The 23,418-nt window shown below is 43.1% G+C and overlaps 1 protein-coding gene across 3 annotated transcripts in view; it reads left to right on the forward strand.

The window, feature by feature from the left end:
• Positions 1 to 23,418, forward strand: part of LOC131459309 (cell migration-inducing and hyaluronan-binding protein-like) — a 161,932-nt gene that overhangs the window by 48,246 nt on the left and 90,268 nt on the right. For all 3 annotated transcript variants that reach the window (XM_058628971.1, XM_058628972.1, XM_058628973.1), the window contains exon 2: positions 7,913 to 8,008. The gene's annotated coding sequence lies outside the window, so the exon portion shown is untranslated. The remainder of the gene's footprint in view (positions 1 to 7,912; positions 8,009 to 23,418) is intronic.

Raw genomic sequence — 23,418 nt, forward strand, 5'->3', positions numbered from 1 at the left:
CATGAAGCGGCTTGTAAAGACTGAGATTAAGCTCTCAATAATGTTACGATGATTGCTGTGTAGCTCGGGAGAGTGTGTGTGTGTGTGTGTGTGTGTGTGTGTGTGTGTGTGTGTGTGTGTGTGTGTCTGCACGGCGGTGCGAGTGTCAACAGGTCAGTGAATCGGGGATTAGACTTGTGAAATGACAACAATGCAGTGGAAGGTATTCAGACCCTGAGTGTGTGTGTGTGTGTGTGTGTGTGTGTGTGTGTGTGTGCGTGTGTTTGTGTGCGTGGACACACGGTGCATATTTACTCTGCTGAAAGAGCACGACTGCAGCAGCATAATTGTCAGTTTGGGAGGGGAAATGATTGTTGGGGGAACATCTGGCTGCTGCTGCACATGCGGAGCAGAGCAGGTGTGTGGACGGGTTTTACAGACCGGTGTCAGTCAGGTATTTACGTGTTTCTCTGCTGTGGTGCACGACTGAGGCTTGTGCAACAGCAGCAGCAGCAGCAGCAGGAGGAGGAGGCGGGGCATAGGTACACCATATATGGACAAAAGTATTGGGATGATGTATTCAAGTACTTTAATATGGAGTGTTTCTATGGTGAATTTGAATTTGCAAAGCGTTGGACAAAAAGTCTCGCTAAGAGTTAGAGTTAAGCGACCCAGAGCCCAAAGCCTGATGGAAACACCTGAATTACTTATACTTAACAGGCGTGGACATACAGTATAGTGTATCTAAGAAGCTCTGGTGTTTGGATTGAATGTCAAAACTGTCGTGTAAACGTAGCTTTGAGTGGTCATCGACACTAGTCCTCGGCCGGAAATAGACAAGGGTCAATCAAAGTGCTTGAATTTTGTTTGTAAAGTTTGTAAAGTCGATGTTCAGGTTAATGTCTCTTGCCACCGATCGTGTCCTCGTTTGTTGCGAAGTCCTTGAATTTGATGTCAACCAAGATTGGGGAACCCTGGTTATATAAATTAAGACCATTTGCCTTAAAAGCAGCAGAATGAGACAACCGTGTATTAATGAATCTCCATGATCACGGTTTTATTGTTTCTTCCCGTTTACTTCCATTTTACATACTTGACTTCTCTATGTGTACGTGCTGATGCTTTTTGTGTTTTATATATACTATGTCATCACTTAACTCTATGTTGACGCCACACAAAGTAGCTGCAACCTAAGGGGCTGCCCATGCGCTAAACTCGCTAAAACGCGTCGAAAATCATCGTTTTCCCAAAGTAATGAACCCTTTCTGTCAGAAACCAGTCGTCGTCATGGAGACCAAACATTTAAATTAACTGGTTATAGTTAAGGTTCGGGATGAGGCTTTGTTCAGGTTGTTGAAATGAATGGAAGTCAATGCAGAGTCCTTATAAGTGTAGCTGGTGGTGAGAGAGTGTTTTTTCGTCTCTACAGGTTTGATTGGAAAGTGTTCACCTTTGTGAGACTCGCCGCAGGCCACCGAGGCAGAAGGATGAACAGATATAGATGCAATATTTATCGCCCTCATCTAATCTGCATGGAAACTCTGTGTGTGGGAAACATGCTAGTACACGAGGAAGTGTTGCTAAGCAAAAAATATTGCTCCAAAATGAGATATACACCCAATGAAATGAACTGACAACCCCATGAATAACAATCGCTAACACAGCATTAATATTTCAAGGTTGAGTTCTTCCAAATCACAAAAAAAAAAGCTTATTTCCTCACACGGCGCTAATGGTATCCAGCCAAACAGAACATTTCATTCTGCCCTCTGAGCGGCGACGGAGGTGAAGGGATTTGTGTTTGTGGAGCTCATCGCATTCAAAGAGAAGGTCACAGGACAAAGTCATCAGCAAACATCTCTTCTTTTTCTGCAGGATACTCCGCAGAAGCACAGCAGAAGCACAGCCGCGTGGCTGAGGTTACCATTTTACTATTTTGTTCTGGTGAAGATGAGAAAAACAAAACCCGTGAACACGGTGTCAGTGCTTTCCACAAGGACATGAAGCAGCAGAGGATGAAAGAAGATTAGAACATGTGCAGATATTTAAAAAACTTGGTGGTTTTAAGTATTTAAATAGTGGTTTGATCGTGTTATCAGTGATGTAAGTAGATATTATTCATTTTCATTAATGTCAGATTCACTGGATTAGCTCACAGCTGAGTGTGAAGCTAATGAGGTTTATCACCGCTAACTCAGAAGCTGTGGTTCTCAGAAGGAAACCGCTGGATGGCCTGCTCGGGGTGGGGAGTGGAATCCTTGCCCCAAGTCAGGGAGTTTAAGTAACGTGTTAACGAGTGAGAGCGTGATGTTGATTGTATTTGCTCCGCCAACCTTTGAGACGGAAACGGGGCGGAGCCAAAAGACAAAGCTCTCAGGATACCAGATGATCTTTGTTACCCCTTACCCGAAATTTGGCTGGGGTCTCCCTTAGAGAGACTAAGAGTAGAGACACTTGAGGTGGTTTGGGCATCTGGTAAGGATGCCATGTGTGCCATGTCTATCTGGGAGGGGACCTTGGTGCAGACCAAGGACCGGGTGGACAGATAATGGCCTGGGAGCGCCTGGGGAGGCCGCCAGAGCGGGACAATGTGGCCAGGGAAGGGGGATTCTGGGGCCTGTCTGCTCGAGCTGCCCCCCCAACTCACCCAATGATGGTTGATGATTGATGGACAATTAGATTTTTGATTATCAGTATTTAGTGGCACTCTCTTTAGTTAGTTAGTGGACTTCATGTGGTTTTTGCATCAGTGAACTTACGAGGTTCCTTGAATGCATCTCCTCTAAATTTAAATTGACCAGGGTCTTTGAATCAGGGTTCCCACACGTCCTTGAAATCCTTGAAAGTTGATGTCAACCAAGGTGTGGGAACCTAGATCAACACACTTACGAACCCTGCATTATGTTTGCTAGCTCTCATGCGCTGGAGTTGAGAACACTGGAATATTTGGTTGATTTGGTTTAAGTGGTTAGATTTTTGATGACCAGTATTTAGTGGCACTCTCTCTGGTTATACTTTTGTTCATTTATTTGCTAGTTTTGGACAAAACGTCGGTCCATCTGTTGGTTTTAACACATATTTCGATTAGATAAAGATAAGATAATATATTATAATCCTTTATTCATCCCACATGGGGAATTTTGCCGTCTTACAGCAGCCTGCAGTCACTAACAGGTAGAAAATAAAGACTGTTAAATATGTGCAAGAAACAAACTATGAAAACAAGAGAATATAAAAGTATTTACAAGTAAACAAGGGAAACTCAGGGAAGAATTATAACAGTAATCTAAAAATGACAATAGTTACCTGAAGTAATGTGTTGTTATTGTTGTTTGTTTCATGCCATTCAATTCCACTGTATTATCTTTAATTGCAGCTGCACTCGGTGCAGGTTTAGACTGAGAACATCCCATTAGAAAATGGCAGCAGGGCAAACAGCAGACAAAGAAGGTTTTATGCTCCAGTCGTTGGCTGTATTTTCTGACACGCATTAGCCTGTTGTTAGTTGTGTTTATGTGCATGTGTGTGTGCATGTGTGTGTGTGTAGCTGTCCCTGGCATAGACAGTGCACATAAATCACAGCCAGGTATTGAGCCCTCAACTAATGAGGGAGTCAGGTTTTCCTCTATGTGGGTCAGAGAGACTGTGACCACACATTCATGCACACACACACACACACACACACACAGACGCACTGTTTCTCTACCTGCCGCTCAGGTGTGACGTCTGCGACGTCGACTGAAATAACACGCGGGGCTTGTTAAGGCCCAGGCTGTTAGTGGCCAGAGAGACGAGATGTTATCAAAGATCGTCAGTGAAGTGTGAAGTGTGTGTGTGTGTGTGTGTGTGTGCAGCCGTCACTGCTCTGGAATCTGACAGTTACACACACACACACACACACACACACACACACACAAAGAGAAAATCTCTGATGTGAGGCTCCATCATTTTCCTCTTCCACATGATCAGGCTATAAAAAGACCAGCGGTCAGAGGCAGGAAACTGTGGAGGTTATTAAAAAGATATAAAACATCTTTTATCAATGATTGCAATGATCTCATTTGTGGTGCATCTATTTACCACAAGCAAACATTTAGTTAGTGGATTTCATGTGGTTTTGCATAAGTGAACTTACGAGGTTCCTTGAATGCATCTCCTCTGAGGTCAAATTTACCGGGGTTCCCACATCCCACAGGGTCCTTGAAATCCTTGAAAGTTGAACCTTGATCAACACGCTGCAAACCCTGCATTATGTTCACTAGCTCGAGAACACTGGAATATTTGAATATTAAAAAACATGGCCTCCATGGAGCTCCCCTTGCATCTGATTTAGATATAAAAGGCTCATTCTGGGATAATGAAAAACAGCAATTCATGTGTCGAGTCCACGTTATCTGCTGTGTTCAAATCGGACGCATATTTTTTGCGTTGCTTCGCACGGTGGGATCCTCTTGTACATCTTGTGACATGATGAGAGCGATGGACGCAAAACAAACCGGGTGTTGTGAAAACTCACTTAGTCAGCAGTGTCCCAGACTCCTCCCCCTTTTTTATAAAAGGCGGAGCCGTCGCTTTGTCGTCTTTTTTTTTGGACATTTTTCAAAGTCAGGCGGTGGGTGGCGTTAACTTCAGAAGAGGGTATAATTAATCATTCTTTAATTTCTATCTTAAAGTTCATACCAGTGCCTCTGCAACAACACTTGACTTCCTCTCTCTGTCCTTATTATTATGATTGTTATTATTATTATTATTGTTGTTATTATTATTATTGTTATTAACAGTGAGATCTTGATGTGATGACTCAGTCTCCTGTGACAGTCGGTGACTTCTCGTGGATAAAAACAACAGTCATTTATGAATAACGAGGCGTCCGTCTGATCCCGCCCCCCCAAAAGAAGCTGGGCTGACATTTGAATCAGCTCGGTGTAATTAGCTCTCGTCTTCCTTGTTCTCCTGCTCGTGAACGGACTCTGAAACAAAGAAAAGAAAAGAGAAAACGAGCTGCTGCTCTCAGGCCGCTGACATTTCTCCCACTGTACAGTTTATATGTGCAGAAAAATGTGAAGTGCATGTGCGACCTCGGCGTCTCTGCTCCTGGGGCTGATAAAGGCACGAGGCAATCAGAGTGCGCTCGATTCTTGTGTCTTGGTATTTACGTGACATTTACCGGCTGAATTATCACATAAAACCCTCCACTTTCTGTTGTTTCTCTCCAGCACATTGTCTTTCATTGGATTTCTACTTATTTGATTGGATTTCCTGATTCTCAGCTTCTCCACGACTCGTCAAATCCAGCCGTTTAATTCCCTGTGCTGCTTATATCTTTTATCCAGGCAACTGCGACTATCGATCATTTGCTCCATAAAATGTCAGGAAAATTGATGAAAAGTGTTGATCGACGTTTCCCAAACCTGGAAATGACGATGTTCTCAGAATGTCTTCAGTTTCTGTGTTTTATTAGAAATAAAATGTGAAAATATTCACATGTAAGAAGCTCAAACATTGGAAAACCTGTTCTAATTATTAAACAAAAACCTCAAACCGTTTAATCAATTGCCAAGTTAGTTTAAACATTAATTGTGTTAAGAATATTGTTTAAAATTGCACAGAAGTGCAGACATGAGATGTTTGGTGTTGTTCAATAACTGGAATTCAACTAATAAACAGTTCTATTTTATCAGATGGAGGAGAAGAGAAAATATCTGGGCCAAAAAAAACAAACCCAGGAAAAACCTACTATCAGACGACCTTTACGTAAACCCACTCACGCGCTGAGTAACTAAATGCATAAATAATAACTGTGTATCTCTGTCGCTTTGTTTTCTCTCTGTGAGACAAATGACTTTGTTAAATTTGCTGTCGTGAGAACAAATGTTCTTATCCTGAGTCACGCAGGTTCCCAGAAAACGCCATTTCCCTCCAGTGCTCTTAAAATGATGATGTTTATTGTTAACAATGAGATGCGCACACACACACACACACACACACACACACAGTGTGTGTTTCTGCATGTTCTCTGTCATGGCAGACACTTGTTATTGTGTGGGATAAATTACCTTGTTTTTGATTCAGCTGGAACGAGTGTCTCGTGTTTTTTTTTTGCTTCATTATTTTCTGTTTGTTGCAGTTTTTTCACCACAGTTGTGTTTTTTTTTATTATTATTATTATTGTTCTTATTTTACTATTAAACTGCTGTGACGTGACCGTCGTGACTAATGACGAGAGACCGTTCAGATAAACAAGTGTTTTCATTTTATGAGAAAATATTCCACTTTCTTCTACACTTCATGCTCTCACTGGCCATTTTATTAGGTACGCCTGTGGTTTTCAAATCTGTGACCTTCTTGCTGTGAGACAACAGTGCTAGCCACTATACCACTGCATGGTATGATCGTTGTATGTTAGATTATCGTTTTTTTTATCTTCTTATCTGTTATAAAGTTAAGGTAACAGTGGTGTGTTATTCAGTGTGTTATGGAGACATTTTTTGCAATGATCACAAAATATCGGGAATCACAATCATCACGGTCGGGATAAATGAAGCATCCGATTTAAATAATATTCCCTTTCCAATGAGCAGTAGCGGCTAAATGTGACTGCTTTGCGAGTTTCCAAACAAAGTTACGTTTACACGCACAGTTTAATCAAACTTAGGCCGTAGTCCGACTAAGACGGGCAATCGGACAACTCGCCGAGTCCGACTATACATGTGGAGGAGAAAATTGATTTTATTGACCGTGTGCGGGTCAAAGTCGCCAAGTCCGACTAAGCGCATACGTACAGGAGTAATCGGACTATGAATCGCATTATCCAGATATGTTAGTCTGACTTACCCTGGATTTCCACTGGACGCGGAACGGCCGCGGCGCGGTTCTGCTTCGTCCTCTCCCAAACGTCAATCCCCACCGGGCGCGTTACGGCAGCGGCGCGGAGCCTTGGGAGCCAGCGGTATTCACGGAAGATCGCGCGATAATCTCGAACGGACGCGAGATCCCGCGATAGACTGTGTGTATAAAGGAAACAACAACAACACAGCTTCTTTCATTTCTCCACTTCCATAATCAGTCTCTCGTCGTCCATTGTCTCCGAGACCCTCGAATCAAATGACTGTTGACCTGGGAGCACCGGCTATGACGTAACGTTGAGGTGAAGTTGTGACTTGCGTATTGTGTTTTATTTTGAAAGGGGGGCGGAAGTGTTTTACTTTGATACTGTGTCGGACTTCCTGTCTTGTGCGATCTGCTTCGTTGAAATTTACGAGGTTCAGCAGCGGCAACGGAAAAAATAGAACTGATTCCTATCGATAGCGCTGCGGCGCGGCGAGCCGCTTCTGGGCCGCTGCTGATCCGCGCCGCAGCGCGGCCGGTGGGAATGCTCACATTGATTAGAATGGAAGCGATTTGCAACGGCTACCGGGCCGCTGCCGTTCCGCGGCCGTTCCGCGTCCAGTGGAAATCCAGGGTAAGACTAGCTCGATTGTAGTCGGACTAACGTGTTTGCATAAGAAAGCCGAATTATTGTGTTAGTCCGACTAAAATAGGACTTTTAGTACAGAATGATATGAAAACAGTGTTTGAGCCCCCATGTCCGGCGAGCAGCCAGACTCCCATTGGCACTCTGGTCCAGGCTCCGCCCCAAACCACTGGAAGTCGTGTTTCTTTGTCATGTTAGTACCACGTTGTATGTATTTGCGACACAGTAAACAGATTAGCGCTGCCTCTGCTGCTAAATTCTGCCTCTAATTTCCTCTGACAGTTAACGTTTTTCAGGCTTCAGTCTTTCCGAGCTCGTCATCCTGTGACAGACGTGATCTTTGGCCGTTGGACAGATTTTTCTCTCTGCTTTATTTCTTGTTTTCACTCGCCGTGAAGTTTTTTTTCTCTGTGGCAGCAGAACGTGTGACGTCATCTGTGAAAACCTCTGTGTTTGCAGGTTCACTGGACCGAGCGAACGCTTTCAAGTCCGATTCTTGCCGAGGGACACGCACGGGGGATCAGGAGGGAGAGCTGGCTGCGCATTTGTCAGGAGGTCAGTGGTTTGATTCCCAAATCTATGAGTGTGTGCGTCGTATTGGACCCATTGTGCATCATATCATGTATCTATAAGTATTAAGATGTAAAACTCACAGGCTGAACTCTGCTCACGATATTCACTGGAGGAAGGATAATCTGATCATTTTAATCCAGCTGTTTTACATTTAAATTCATAGCATTACTCTACTGCTTCTTTATTATCCTCTGCTATGACAAAGAAGACTCACTTTATTGTCCAGGCTTCAGTGTCTCTGGAATTATTATTTCACCGATGGTTTTAGGAGGAAAAACTTGAGGAAAAACTGATTTTTCAGCCATAAAACAAAAGACTTGTGTCATAAAATGTATTCATATATAGCCTGGGATTGAACCCTCAGCCCTCTGATTGACAGATGACTTGCTCGACCACTGATCCCACAGTCGCCCTGAACACCACGACAGCTTAAGAATATGTTTGCTGCTTCTTCTCACCTGTAAACGGCCTCTTCCAGGTGGGAAGTGGAATTCCGTAAACCCCTCATTTCCCCACAGCAGTCTCCAGAGGGAGAACCAGCAATAACACACCACAGCGCAGTGAAGTTGTTGAGCCACTGCTGTCTCCTTCAGTCAGTGAAAGTGTGTTATTTTGTGACTTTTGCAATTCTTTCTTCAGATTTACCTCAGTGACACAAACGTACCACACGAGGCAGCAGTGGCCCAGCAGCTCCTGTGAGCTAAAAACGCAGATTTTATCTATGGAATTCGGTGTGGGTGAACAAACGTACGTTTCTGTCTAGAAAAGCATATGAAAACATATTCATATGATATTGTTGACTTAAAAAAGAATTATTTGGTGATTCAGACTAAATATGTTGAGTGGTTAAAATGTGTTTTTCTCTGATATCTCCGCTGGCAGCCATGCTTTTAGTGCAGGTAATTATCCTGAGGCTGGTTATCAGCGATGACAGCGCACTCGCTGAAGTCACTTGGTGACAGCGTGTTAGTGTCTCAGAAATTCAAACAATAATAAAGAAAAGAAAAGAAAAAGCCTCTGGTCATCACCGTAGTTCTCTCAAACGCTCTGTGTGTCTGTGTGAAGCAGCGACAGTGATCCCATTGTTACGCCGGTGATTTCAGGCTCACAGTGACAGCCTCCACTTAGATTTTCTGACAGTTTTTGTTTTGGACTCTCTCTAAGTGTCTTGTCAGCGGATTGGAGTCGTTAATGCGACGCCCCTGAGACAGATGTGGTCGTTACAGCAGGGAAATCAATTATCACGACCTCGGGGACGTGAACTGGTTGTCAACACGTTCGCTGCCTGCGAGGATTTCGCTGCTGGTCACTGCTCTGAACATAGAAATATAGACAGTAGAAGCAACCGGGCTCCTGTTGGACGACGCCAGCTGTGTTGTGCACTCATACAGGCCACACTCCACGAATGGCGGGGGCTGAAACGGCTCCTGGCACGAATTTGTGCGAGGAACCTGACGTTATCCTTCAGATTATTATTCTATCCGTGGCTTTGCGGTCATTTTTGACGGCGTTAACGAGCATAAAAAACTCTTGAAATCTGGCACGGAGGTCACATCTGGCAAATGCGATATTGGCATAGTACCCAGACCAGACCAAGGGCTCTATTGTGCCCCCCATGGGTGAAAATGGAGGCAAGAGTTCCACTGAATTTCCCGAAACTTGGTGGGAAGATGTTAGAGACCAAGCCCATGTTATAGACACCGTTTGGAATTTTGAGCAAACTCGTCCGAGCATGTTTGCGCCAATTTGTACTATATTGTTCTATATGTGGCCATAATTACAAAATTGAAATCACGTTCAATTGAAGAGCTGAATCTAGGAATTGAGACCATTAACTCTTCAGGAAAATGTTAACTGACAAGCATGGAATTAGATTTGTGTCACTATTTTCAAACAACACTTTTTAAGAAGCAAAAAAAATATCAATTTAAAAATATTGTATTTTATTGATTGAAAATACACTTGTTCTTTGCACTCCCTGGTTTGTTCTTTAACAGAATCCAAGGTCCTGACCACAGCCACACATTTTATTTAATTTCCCTTGTTCAAACCTGAATAATAATCAGGACATGATTGTTTCACCAAAGCAACACCAGCGTATGCAAACAGTTTTTTAAGATTTTATGTCGGCAAAATGGGATTAGAAAATGTTCATTTTTGTTGTGGAGAGCAACTTCAAAACAGCGACCATAAAATAAAACATAATATTGATCAGGTATCAGGTGTTGACCATTGGTTTCTGACCAAGGTTCCAGACCAGATTTTGAGGTTGAATATGTTTTATATTGGCCTGAAAAAACAGAGTTAAGCTTGTTAGACGAGTGTCTCCTCACAATGAATGTTTGCAGCAAGGCTTCATCTCCTCAACACAAGTAAGTAAATGATTCAAAACAAAAAATAACTCCTTTGTGCTACTGCTTCGTGCCTGACTTAATTACAACCTACGACGCATGTGGGATCGCGTAATTATACTTAGCCAGATGTTTTGCTGACAGTCGGAGCTGTGGTTACTTCAAAAACAGCAACAACTCAACTCTTTTTTAGGTTCAAGAAGTTCTGACACTAAAAAAAAGAAAACAAAAAAACACCCACAAAGCTAGTTCCCAAATCGTGTTACTCGCGTGAATGTGGTGGTTTATTAACCAGAAAAACACAAGCAAACAAAACTATTAGCAGTTAGCTGCGATTTTAGTCTGGTTTTCTCTCAAAGTGATTTGGAAAATCAGTCTCTTTTAATAATTTGTCCGTTGATGCTTTTACATGTTTGACTGATGAGTTTTGACTGATATTAAATCGCTGATTCATTTCATACGTCGTCATAATTCAGAGCAGGGACCGCTCTTACGCGAGGTGAAAACTGGACTTATTTAATTAGTTTTAGTTTTAATTATTTAAATTAGATTTTAAAGCACATCAATTATTTTCCAATGGCTTCATTCACTCATTGAACATTATCATTCGGCCATAAAAACGCTGCTCTTTCCGACAGCAGCTGCTTCTTAATTAATATCTAATCATGCCGCCGTGGTTGGTGTTGGCGGATTCTCTGCGGTGGCGGCTGTTCAGGTCCATCACCCTCCGCATTCGGTCCAATTATTCTCAAGTTTGTCTGGGTGTTGCTGTGCTCTGGACCCACGTCAGGCCTCTTCTTTATTAAAAAAGTCTTTAATGCATGTGAGGCTGATTGTGGTTTACTGTGGGTCCCTTTTGGGAAAGTGTGTGTGGTGATCTACATCAGAGAAGAGACTCAAAGTCTTTTGATACTCCTCGTCCTTTTCTTGTTTTTAAGTGCATGGCAACGAGAGAAAGTTCTGCAGCTTCAAAGTACCTCCATGTAAAAAGCCGTTTCATGCGGCCACTCTTTGAGACACTGGACATTAATGGCTCCCAAGTGGACGTGTGTGTAGGAAAAAGGTGGCATTTAAAAGGCCATTCATCCAGCTGCTTGGACACTGGCTGCAGGCTCGTTCTCTTTCATTCCACTGACTGAATCACTTAATGAAGGTTCACAGGATGATGGCGACGCTAAAAGAGAATGACTAATGCTTCAAAAGAGACAGACAAGGTACCTTTCCTGCCCCTCTCTGTGCCGCTCCCATTCCACTGTGGTGGCTTCATTGTCTGTGATTAAGGGAACGTTTGAGAGCAATAAACCCAACAAAAGAGCTTCTATCGTGTCTCAGCCTCGCTGTGTCTGTCCATTGTCCTGCCTCTTTTGCGTTTATCCAAAGGTGCAGAGACGAATGTCTGACAGACTGTGGTCATGAGCTGCAGGTGGACCTTCCAAGTGAAGCCTGCTGTCAATCAGCTGAGGGAGTTTGGGGGCTCCAGGCAAATAGATTCAGGGGGAACCTCACGTCACGCCAGACCGAAACCACCACAACGATAGCACATTGCATGCAATTACAGACGTTTGCCCACGGACAAGTTAGCTGTTGTTAGCATTTAATTTAAAAGTGGTACCCAAAAATAGTTATTTTCTCGAGTATGGCTTGGTAGTGCCGCCCACGACTGTTCACACCTGGCATAAAAATGTGTTGGTGGATGCGTCTCGCGTGACCTTCTAAGATTGGAACTGACTTCCCGTGCTCTGCGTTAAAATGTACATGTGATTATGATTTTAACAAGTCTGAATGTTCAGATGTGTCTGATGTCGGGTTGAGCTCTACTCACGCTTCACCTTCGCATTTTTGGACCTTTTACCTCCACAGTACCCCGGTTGTTTTTAAACAACAAGATATAGCGTAAAATAAGGGTCACATGGCGGTTTAGTGGCTAGCACTGTGTGTCACAGCAAGAAGATTCCCAGTTTGAATCACGATGGTTGGTCCCTGTGTGTTTGCCCTACGATGGACTAGTGACCTGTCCAGGGTGTGACCCCGACACCCTTCTTGTGGTTCTTGTGTTTGGATCTGAGGACGCATTCTGGGTGGATCCAGAGAGTCCAGATCTGTACTTAGCGTTCAGATTACTCAGAAGGGATGTTAAACCAGGTCTGAACAGGGTAATTGTCTGGATCAGGTCTGATGTGGTCTATGATGAATATCCAGAAAGCCACAAATTCACTAGGGCACTGACAGAAAAAAATTCAGGAGCAGTTTTCAGGGGCCCCTCCTCAGCTTGGAGCATCAGATATTTGTGTGCTTGGCAGCGCCCCTGTTCACACTGTTTGGAACTGAGCATGTGGTTCTAAGTTGTGGTGTGTGTGTGTGTGTGTGAGCATGAGGTTTTACTGCGGCACGTGATCGCAGCAGGATTTCAGCCCTTTCCTTCCAGGGGGTTGTCTGTTTCTCTTAGTGTTTATGAAACACCGTTAGATCTCCTGTGTCTTCAGTGTAATGCAGACCCAGAGGTACCAAAGCAAACAGTCCCAGCTTGATCGTAAGAGACATCCTCGTGTCCCGCAGGCTGATTACCGGCGTGACGGCATCGCAAGCGTCACAAAGGATAAAGGAGATCGTATAGTAACCGTGACTAATCAAGGTTCATGTGTAGAGTTATGTAAGACCTAAAAGACCAGAGTGTTGCTGTTAGATGTTGCTATCAGGCTTTGCACTAGCAGATAAACTAATGGTCCTCTCTCTGAACCGGCAGCACGGACATGAAAAAGATACCAATTCTCTCGTCTGAGTTTGAGACAGAGAGAAAACAAGGGTTTTTTTCCCCCCAAGTTTCCTTCACCGTGTGGGGAAACTTCAGGTAAAAGTGGTGTTATTGAGTATTTCAATCAGGGAAAGACCCCGACGGCTACGTTGGCGAGTTACGACAACAGTATGAGAATAGACTGCGGGCGTTGAAGAGAAAGACAGAGAAGAGAAAGACTGTCACCCCATCAACCGGCTATTGTCCTTTGACGTTATGATACCATTTTACTCTGGGACCCAAAGGGAAGTGTGCCAAAGAATGGAATGCATTTTCTAATGGAACTGTAAAAAGAATACATACTGTACTGTACCAAACTGTACCGTTCCACTCTATGAAAACACAGATTAGTTCAGACCTGGGATTGACATCTGTCCTGATTCCAGTACATACGGGCAGTGTTATCAAACGAATCGGTTTCCAAGAGATGTTTGGTAAATTAATGAATCCCAAATTTATTTTACGCTTTAACTAGCAACACATCCAGGGTGGAGCTCATCTCGTCTGCCTGTTAAACGTGACATTACGTTTACATTTTAGCATTTAGAAGATGCTTTTATCCAAAGCAACTTACAAAACAGGAATGAGCTACATAGAAGAAGTCTTAGACAGGAACAGTGGACTGAAGATGCTCTTGGAAGAGCTGGGTTTTCAAGAGAGTATGATTTCTAGTTGGGATTCAACAGCGTTTTATGAATTCTAAATCCAGTCAAACCCGAGTAGATAATCGGATTTGGGGTAGTCTTCAGGGCTATGGTTGTCAAACGTCTTCTTTTGGCTTCGCCCTTCCGCCTCCATCTTGTGTCCTCTTCTTTTACACCAACTGTCCTCATGTCCTCCTTCACAACATCATAAATAATCCATCTTCAACATCCTTTGTCCGATATAATCACTGTACAAAACCACCGTAAAGTCAACTTGAGCTGTCCCTTGACGCTGCTCATTTCTTATCCTGGTCCATCCCGGTCGTTCCCAATGAAAAAAACATCTAAATCCCCTTAATGAGAGCTGGATATGAAACTTCAGTTCTCTTGTGGTGTTGACCAGATTTTGTGCTGGGTGTGGAACTTTAGTACTTCTGTGGTGTGGGCTTAATATGTTGTCATTCAGTGTCAAGTTGTGTTAATCTCATCAGCATCAGTGAGCCAATGAGCATGCATGAAGGTGGATGGACCACCAGAAGCTGAAGAATTCTATAATGATGAATAGTAATGTATCAAAGTCCGGATATCAATACTAGATTGAAACATTTCAGTCACTTTCCAGCTCGAGTGTTCGTCTCACCTCAGAAAACAATCACAGAAAATCACGATCGGGAGCTTAGAAGACGACGTGTGTTTCAAGTTTGTAGCTTTGAGCACAAGAAGAGAGCGGCGATAAAGCAGTGCAGCTGTTAGTGTCGCTCTGAAGTCTGCTGTGAGCCTCAACTTTATTAAAAACCATAAACGATTCTGTCTGTCATCGCTCTGACTCCTGCTACCGCTCCGCTCTACATCCACCATATTTACTGCGAGCCACCGGTGGTTTTAGGGCGCAGCTCTAAAAGGAAGGAGCCGCAAATCTGGGAAGTCATACATTAAAAATGACTTTATTGTGTATTGATGTGTAACTATAAAGCACCTGTGATAACATATAGAGGGTGTCACCGGTAAGTAGCCTTAGTTTTCACCAACTTTACCGAAAGTTAAAGCTGCTTTAGATCTGTGAATGTACAGTTTGTAAAAGGCCTGTTATAATGACACACTTGCAGGCTTGTTTTTATATCTTAGTGAGGACACATCATGTATTCACTAACCCCTTACCCTAACCTTAACCATCAAAACTAAAACCCAGTTCAGTTCCAAGCCTAAAACCATGTGTTAGCCCTTAAAAAGGTTGTGAGGATCAAACAAAATGTCCCCACAAAAATAGGTTTTTACATTTTTTTGGACCTCGCAAAGCTATAAATAAAAGTATATGCGCAGGTTTAAGCTGTAAGCTTCCTCATACATATGCGACAACAAGGGTATGTATCTGCTAACGTTAGCTAACGCTAGTAGTCCCGACCGGGGATACAGGCTGCGTCGTTAGCTTGCTAATGCTAACATTAACTAGTTTAGATTACATGTCACTTGATTTGTTCTTTGTACTTCATCAAGTACTTTGACCAAAAAGTGTTCCAAAAATATGGTACTTTTACTGCTTGATTAAAAATATTATGTGTACGACCACAAAAATGCTACAAAATGATGTCATCGAAGGAATGAGGAGACGTCATTGTCACTTTTTGCGTATGTAAGTGACACCACTATCGTGAACATTGGTCCTGGAATGACTAAGTAGATGCAGCGCCCCCTTGTGGCAGTACGAAATAAATCATTAAGATTCTGTGACGGCGAGATAATAGACGACGTTTTTCAATGCACAATAATACACTTTACCACTAATTTGATAATCGTTAAATCGTTTGAGGGAGCTTTTAATGACATAAAACTTCCAATTTCAAAGTTTTCAGCTTCTTCATTGTGAATATTTTCTGGTTTCTTTTGCTCCTTTTTATGGCAGTAAACTGAACTATTTTAGTTGTTTTATGAGAACCTCATCATTTTGAGGTCTGGCAAAAACAACAACAAAACTATTTCACTCCTTTTTTATGAACCAAACAACAAATCAATTCTTTGAGTAAATCTTTGTCAAATGAATCGTTATTATGAGTTGCAGCCCTAATTTGAGATAATGAAGACGTGGATAATTTAAAAAAAGAAAGGAGCGACAGCAGGGATTTGACGTGAGGTGAAAAGGATGAACGTGTGTTTTCGTCTCAGATTTACTGCGTGTGTGTGACAGACGAGCAGCTTTAATCTCAGACGTACGTGGACGTATATTTACACGCAGTCAGTCAGTCAGTACAGCTGAGGATTTCACGGGCGTTTGTTTTTAACTCCGCCCGCCGTCAAAGCAGCGCTGCCTTCCAAGCCTTCACCCACGCACGCAGTGGAAGTCCTGACAGTGAAGTGTCTCCTGCGCGGATACACGTGCACATGTTACAGCTCAGGTCTGTTACAGCAGCAGCTTACGTGAGGTTCTGTCGTCATGTCGGGAACACGGGGATAAACCGATTTTAGCCACTTAAGCTAATATAATCAATGTATTCTTGAATCGACAATGTCACAAGAATAATGTCTGTTGCTTTATCTCACCCCGAGACGGCCTTTTCTGCCTGAAAACGGAGGTTTTTAATGCTTTGTAAAACATCTACTCTCCATAGAGAAATCGGTGATTTAACATCACAGCACACAGGAGTTGCTGATCCACTTTTGCCTCCATCAGTAAGTGCAAACGTGTTATTTTGTGACTTCGCTGTGTGAAATCCTTTCGGTCCGATTTACCTCGGTTGACAAAAACTTATCAAAAGGCAGCGGTGGAGCAGCGGTGGAGCATTGGCGGAGCAGCGGCTCCTCGGTCCCCGAAACGCCAATCTTCTCCATGGACATTGGTGCAGGAGGGTGAAGGTTTTACAAACTTCAGTTTGATGTTGTAAAACGTCTGAGTCATGGTGAGCACACGTGGCAAACATGTTCTGAAGACATCCTGGACTTTATTATCTTGTTAAGTGTCCCTGCTGTGTCCCTGCTGGCAGCCACATCTCTATTATTATTATTATTATTAGGATTATTATTATTATTATTATTATTATTAATAATAATATTCATCCACACTACAAAAATCAAACAAATTATCGCTGCCATTTAAAAAGTTTAGTCCGATCCCAGCACAGACTGTTGAGTAGCATGGAGCGATGACGGGGCCCGGGGCCCGGGGTCAGGGATCACGGCTACGTCTATGAGCTGAACATAAACTTGAATTAAGCCTTGTTATTTTTATTTATTGAAATCCTTTATTATCCCTTGTTGTGATCTCTGTCTGTCCTCTCCCATGAATGATGCAGCGGGCATTAAACGCCACACAGAACCAGAGAGTTCTGCATCAGTAAATTGGAACCGAGAGGGTCAGTCGCTCGCAGGGGACACAGAGAGTGAGCTGAATGCTGCGCCTCATATTAATAATTCAAGCGTTTTTTGGCACTGACTGTGTGAATGAAATCAATTTACAGGCGGTGTAAATTACAGTAATTACACTGGTCTCCCTCTGGGGAGCTGTAGACAAATCCTTGATGGTGGTGAAGGTGGAGAGCCGGGTTTAAACACCGCTCAGCTAAGCTGGGATTTCAGTTGCCGGGGGAACCCGCGCGCATTACCCAGAGATTTGATTAATGATGAACTGTGGGGCCAGGGAATTAAAGCCCTGATTATGTCCCTGCTTGATTGGCTTCTTTTAGGCCAATAAATGCAGCAGTTAAATCCAGCGCGCGGCCGGGGTTTGAAACACGTCTTAGACGGCGACGGCGACAGATAATGTTGATTGAAACTGTGAGTGGATGTAGAAGCTGAATTAAAGGCACAACGCTGGTGACGCCGACACGGAGGCAAGACGCCGACTTTTCCTCCGAGCTGCTGTTGTGTTGGTGATAAGTAAAAAGTAACAAGTGTGAGGTACCCGGGTCGCAAAGGGGCCGAAAAATGGGAAATGGGAACCTTTCCACAGGATTTTTTTGGGAAATTTAGGATAATTAACAGAAACCGTGTCATATACAAAGTCTCCTACATGGATCCTAGATGTCGTATACAAAATTTTATATATAAATACAAAATATATTATAATAAAGATCTATAAATGTCTGTGTCCTGTGGACAGTTTTACTATTGTGGTCAATGGGAATATTGCTTTTTGGGCCACATAAGTATATTTTTACAGTGGCCACTTGGAAAAAGAAAATAGCTGCAAAGCAGAGGGGGAGGAGCTCTATGGATCCACCAGCTACCATATATATTATTCACCAACTAAGTTCCCAACCTTCGGTTTATTCACATTAAATCCCATAAATCCTGGTTAATTCCCATGGAAAGTTTACAAATTTGAGAATTCACGGAATACTGCAACCACAACTTGGTACGACAAGATCTCGACAAGTTTGCATTTAGCTTTGTATTACTAGAATAGGGGCAAATTAGAATTAATTTGAAAAACGGTGCTTCCCAACCTCAGTTTCCCCTGAGTTGAGAAATATCTTCATTCTTTTCTTTGTTACACGCCCACCAGTCGCCATACGTGGTTTTATACGCGACACAAACTTATCAGAAAAATCTTTCCTTACAAAACACAAGTGGAATCTTTAGCTTGACAAATACGATCTTGAATCAAGAACCGCTTGTGTGTAACTTCAGTGTAATGTGGTTTGAAAAGCTCTGAGCTGAGATCATTTCGTCAAAACTAGTGTTTAATCCAACTAACTGGCTGACAGAGGAGTCGTTCCTGGTGTCAAACATCAGTCATTAAGCTGCCATTCACTCACAGACGGAGTCAGGTGTGGGTCCGTGGTTTGACCCGGGCTTGGTGGGGGGTGGAGCTTCCTGTGCCCATGTGATAATACACCTGTCACTGTCTCCTCACTGACGTGTTTGGACGCGTTGACCGCATTGTGACTGTGATTACAGTCAATGACTGTAGTTAGAATGACTGACAGTTTGATAGAGCGTGTTATTGGCTGTCCACGTTAGTAATAACATCATTTACATTAAAGTCCTGTTTCTTTAGAGCACACACAATATATATTACATCAAGTATTCCCAAACACTGGGTCGGGGCCCACAGGTGGGTCACAGGAGATTATTTTGGGGTCCCCAAACAACCTTTTTAGTTAAGATTTGTGTGTATAAAATTAAGTTTTAATTCATTTATGATACATTTCTTGGAAATGATTTGTTTCACTGTTAATTAATTGCCAAATTGCGCACAAAGCTGCTCTTGTCACAATGTATTTAGTGATTTAGTTCAGTGAGTCCCAAACACTGGGTCTGGGGCCCACAGATGGGCCTACAAACCAAATTTGTTGAAATTCTCCCAACCTTTTACCGAAGATGTATGTGTCTGTGTTTTAAATAACATGCAGTAAAGTCAATTGTAATGAATGTACAATACATTTCTCAGAAATGATTTGTTTGCCAATTCAAAATGATATTAGCTGGCTGTAAATGAGTCGCTACATTGTTCACAAATTTGATTGTATATCATGATTTGGGTCACAATAGTTTGCCATGATTAAAAAGTGTGTGCCCATATATAAAGTGTGATACTTTGTCTTCTTGTAACTTAGTACTTAGTACCTGTTAGCTCTGTTTAATGATGTTGTTTTTAACATCTGACTGATTTTGACTCATCAGATTAAAGAGCAAGTCAGTGAACAATGTCTAATTTAAGCCATTACACAATAAATTCTCCGAGGATGAAACAAGATTAAATCATCGCGCTTCCAAGGATCTCTCCTTACATGGTCTTTAAAGAAGTCTTAGAAGAAGATAGTCAACAAGGCAGGTGAAAGTACAAAGCAATGAACAATTAATACATAAAACAAATCTTTCCAGATTTGTATTCATCGTAAAATCTCTGGATTCCAAGTTGATGATGTGGGAAATGTGTATTTGGATTAGTATACCTTTCATTTTTGGTACTGTTGGTCCAAATCTCCAAAGTCTACGTTATCTTAAACATGTGTTTGCAGCTTTATATCGCTGTTCGACGACATTTTCTGTCTTGAAGTTTGTAAACGCACTCACCCTCCTGCACCAAAGTCAGTTTTAAGCGAGCAGCGACACAGGAACAGGAGCTGCTGGTCCACTGCTGCCTCGTTTGGTTTAGTTTTCATCCAAACTGAGAGTTTTCAAACACCAGAGTGTAAAACATTTCAGTTTCCAGCCGTTCTAGCTTGTTTTCCCTCTCTGCGTCAGCATCTCTCTCAGCCTCACTCCAGGAAACCCACACATTCCCATTAAGAGTGTGTTTCCTTCTCTTGTGGCGACGCTAAAGTGAGTTTCACGCCAAGTAGCGACCGCATTACTGCAGCAGCAGCCGCCGCCGCAGGACTGTTAGCATGTGTGAATGTAAATTCCACCTGATGGATTCATGTTCCTCTTGCTGTCATTAAGCGACGCGACGCGTCCCCCGGTAGCTTTGATAGCTGTGCTCGCATGGGATATTTTATACATCATGGACACGTGATGCGCGGCCTCGACCATTTTACAGGTTTAGAGATCAACAAACCTGTCAAGTTGAGGAGATTTACCCAGATTAATAGAGGAGAGGAAACGTATTCCATCTTCTACCCGTGACAAGCCGGTTCAACAAACCGACCGCTTCCCTTCTGCACATTAGACTTGCTAATACAGTGTTCTTTGGCACCGCTGACTGTGTATGTGTACAGTATATATCTGTGTGTTTTTCTCTTTTACTTTCTTTCCTTTTTCTTCCTCTAATCTGACTTTCAAATGCCGGACCACTCGGCGATGTTATTAAAAAACCATCCTCAGTGTTTTCCAGGGAAGTTATCAGAGCAGCTCGCCGCTGTGTCAGGAGTCATTTATCAGGAAACGGAGATTTGTGAGCCGCTTCGCATCGAGCGATGTCGCGGCGCGTGCAGTCCCTCGGAGGAACGGAATTAATAGGTGGTCACTCTGTTAAATGTTTTGTTATGATATTCTCTCTTTGCTTTCATCAATAACTTCTATGAAAAGGCCTTCAGCGGCAATGAGCGGAGACGTCCATCAAGTACTTTTCTGTGCGTCCACATCCTGAAATGTATTATCCGCACTCCACTGTTGCCCAAAAGCAGTTTTAAATCCTTTAAAAGAGCCACTCTGTCGTTATTGTGCTGTCGTGTGAATCCTTTAACGCCGCAGAGATGCTTATTTACTTTGCCCGACACTCACAGTCACCAGAGAGCCGACCGCGGATTAATCCGCACCTAAAAACAACAAACCAATAAAATCCACCACTGTCTCAAACTCTGAAAATGACTTTTACTGGCAGCCATTTTACTGATGGCGAGCAATTTTTGTTTTACTTGTTTTTATCATTGGAAAGTTGAACTTTGCAGGTCTGGTCATTCTCGAAAGAGCTCCCCCTACAGTTTCGGAGTACATTTTTTATAACGCCACAGTAAACATCCATCCATTGTTTACTGCTTTACCCTCACAGTGGCTTCCCCTCTACTGGCCATGTGCATTTGCTTTCAACAGAGCCAGTGTAACACGGTGGCTTAGTGGTTAGCACTGTTGGCTCACAGCAAGTGAGGTGCTGATTCCTGGTCTGTGACCTTTCTGTGTGGAGTTTGCATGTTCTCCCCGTGTCTGGGTTGGGTTTCCTCCAGTTTCCTCCCTCCATCAAAACATGAAGCATGACTGTCAGTCAGGTCCATTGTGGCTCTGATCAAACCCTCCGTCTGACCTCGTAACTTGTGCAGGATCCGTGTCTGTGCCGAGGGAAGAACAGCCAACCACCCCCTGAGAAACAAACAATAGCAAACGCAGAGAAAGTCCCAGATTTATCCCAAAGTCAACAGTGTGTTTTTTAATTCTTGCCATTCAAAAAACGCCGGTCGGACGTTGACTCCACTGATCCCTCGCTCGGTCAGACAGTTTTCTCTGCCATGACAAACGTCTAAAATAACGCTATCACTGCCTCGATCTTAAAGCCGGCACCTGGTTCGGAGGTGATCGTGTTTCTTGCCAGACCCGAGACTTGATCCAGACTGATCTTTCAAGGCTGGACGGTGGGGGGAGTGGAGACGACAGCCAGCCGTTTACAGGGTTCCCGCTGGTCCCTGAAATCCTTCACGACAGACGGTTCTTTTGAAAGTTCCGCCTTCAACAGTCGTATTTTATCAGCTGATCAATTATCGGCCATAGTATAACTTGTATCGGTCGACGATCGACGGTCGACGTCATGTCGTGATATTTTAAACTCGGGGCTTGTTGTTACGCGGGTGTGAATGTGTCGAGGTGGATAAAGCTCATCAAAGCGAGCCCGTGGCCTAGATGTGGTGTTTTGTTGTTTGGGGGGGGGGGGGGGGGGGCTCTGTCCTAGTTATACAGCACAGCGGTTGGGAGTGTGTCTGAGTGCATGTCTTGGCACAGCAGGTTTCCCTCTTTGAACCCAGGAGATTGTCAACTTCACAACTGTCTCTCCTCCCGTTCTCTCAGCATGGCTGCCGCACCTCGCCAGGAGAGAACGCCTAATTGGAAGAAGTAATTAAAGCGAGCGTCTTATTTATTTATTTATTTAGAGCATCGGTGTCGGGGACCTGCTGCGACGGGTTCTTGTCATTCAGGACTGATAATCACATGTGTGAGGCTGGGAGCAGCCGAGGCAGCAGAAACAGTCTTTTACACTTGCTGCACTTACCTTATCACCAGTGAGCTGAAACGTGTCTCATGTGGAATATTTAGCGCCTGAGCACCAACTGGTGTGAAGGTCTATTGTTTCCACTCTGAATATTCTTTTTCTTCATTTTTAGGGCCTCGTCGTGCACGAAAAACTCTGAAATTGTGATCTGACTTGAGTTTTAGGACGAGATTTAGATGATTATAGTTAAAAAAATAAATAATTCCCACTAGCACGTCACTAGCCAGACATTGCACCACCTACTGGCAACAGGAAGTAACAAATATTGTTACTTCATATTAAAATATGAATGGTGTGGTCTACATTTGCTGTTCTTGGACATAACAAATTACTGGTGGTAGAGTTTTTAAATTAAAAAAACATTTTAAATTCGCCCTATTTTAAATGAACCTGAAATTAAATGTCAATTGACCCAAACCCAGTCCAACAGGACTCGACAGGCCGTGGTTCTCAAAGTGTCGGTATCTCGTACAACCTGAACTCTGCCTTTAAACTTTCGGCTGTGGTGGAGAAAGAACAAGTAAACACCTGCGAATCGTGTGATAGTGAACTGACTTTTCCACTTCCTGCAGCGACACATGGATGACACCTCTCGTGTGTTTGAAGCTCTTCTCTTTCCCTGGAACAAAAACCCTGTGTTTTCTCTCTCTCGCAGCCCTCTGTGCTTTTACTGCCTGCTCCTGACTCACTGTGATTACTTTCATTATGTTTGTTGCCTCTGACGCGAGCTGCACTGTGATGGGCTCGTAATGAATCGACTCCAGTGAAAAAGCAAAGCCACCGTTATATGTTGCTGTAGCTCCAGTCTGTGTGGACGGCAAACACGGGCAGAAATTAGACGTATTTTGGCCTTTTCATATATCAAATGTGATGTAGCTCTGCGCTAATTTTAGCCACTTTAATGTTGTTTATGTTTAAACTAATCACAGAGATTCTGTTTTCTGTTTTTCTGTCACGTACACACAAACACACTA

Source organism: Solea solea, chromosome 5, assembly GCF_958295425.1.
Source record: "Solea solea chromosome 5, fSolSol10.1, whole genome shotgun sequence".
In the NCBI taxonomy this organism is placed as follows: domain Eukaryota; kingdom Metazoa; phylum Chordata; class Actinopteri; order Pleuronectiformes; family Soleidae; genus Solea; species Solea solea.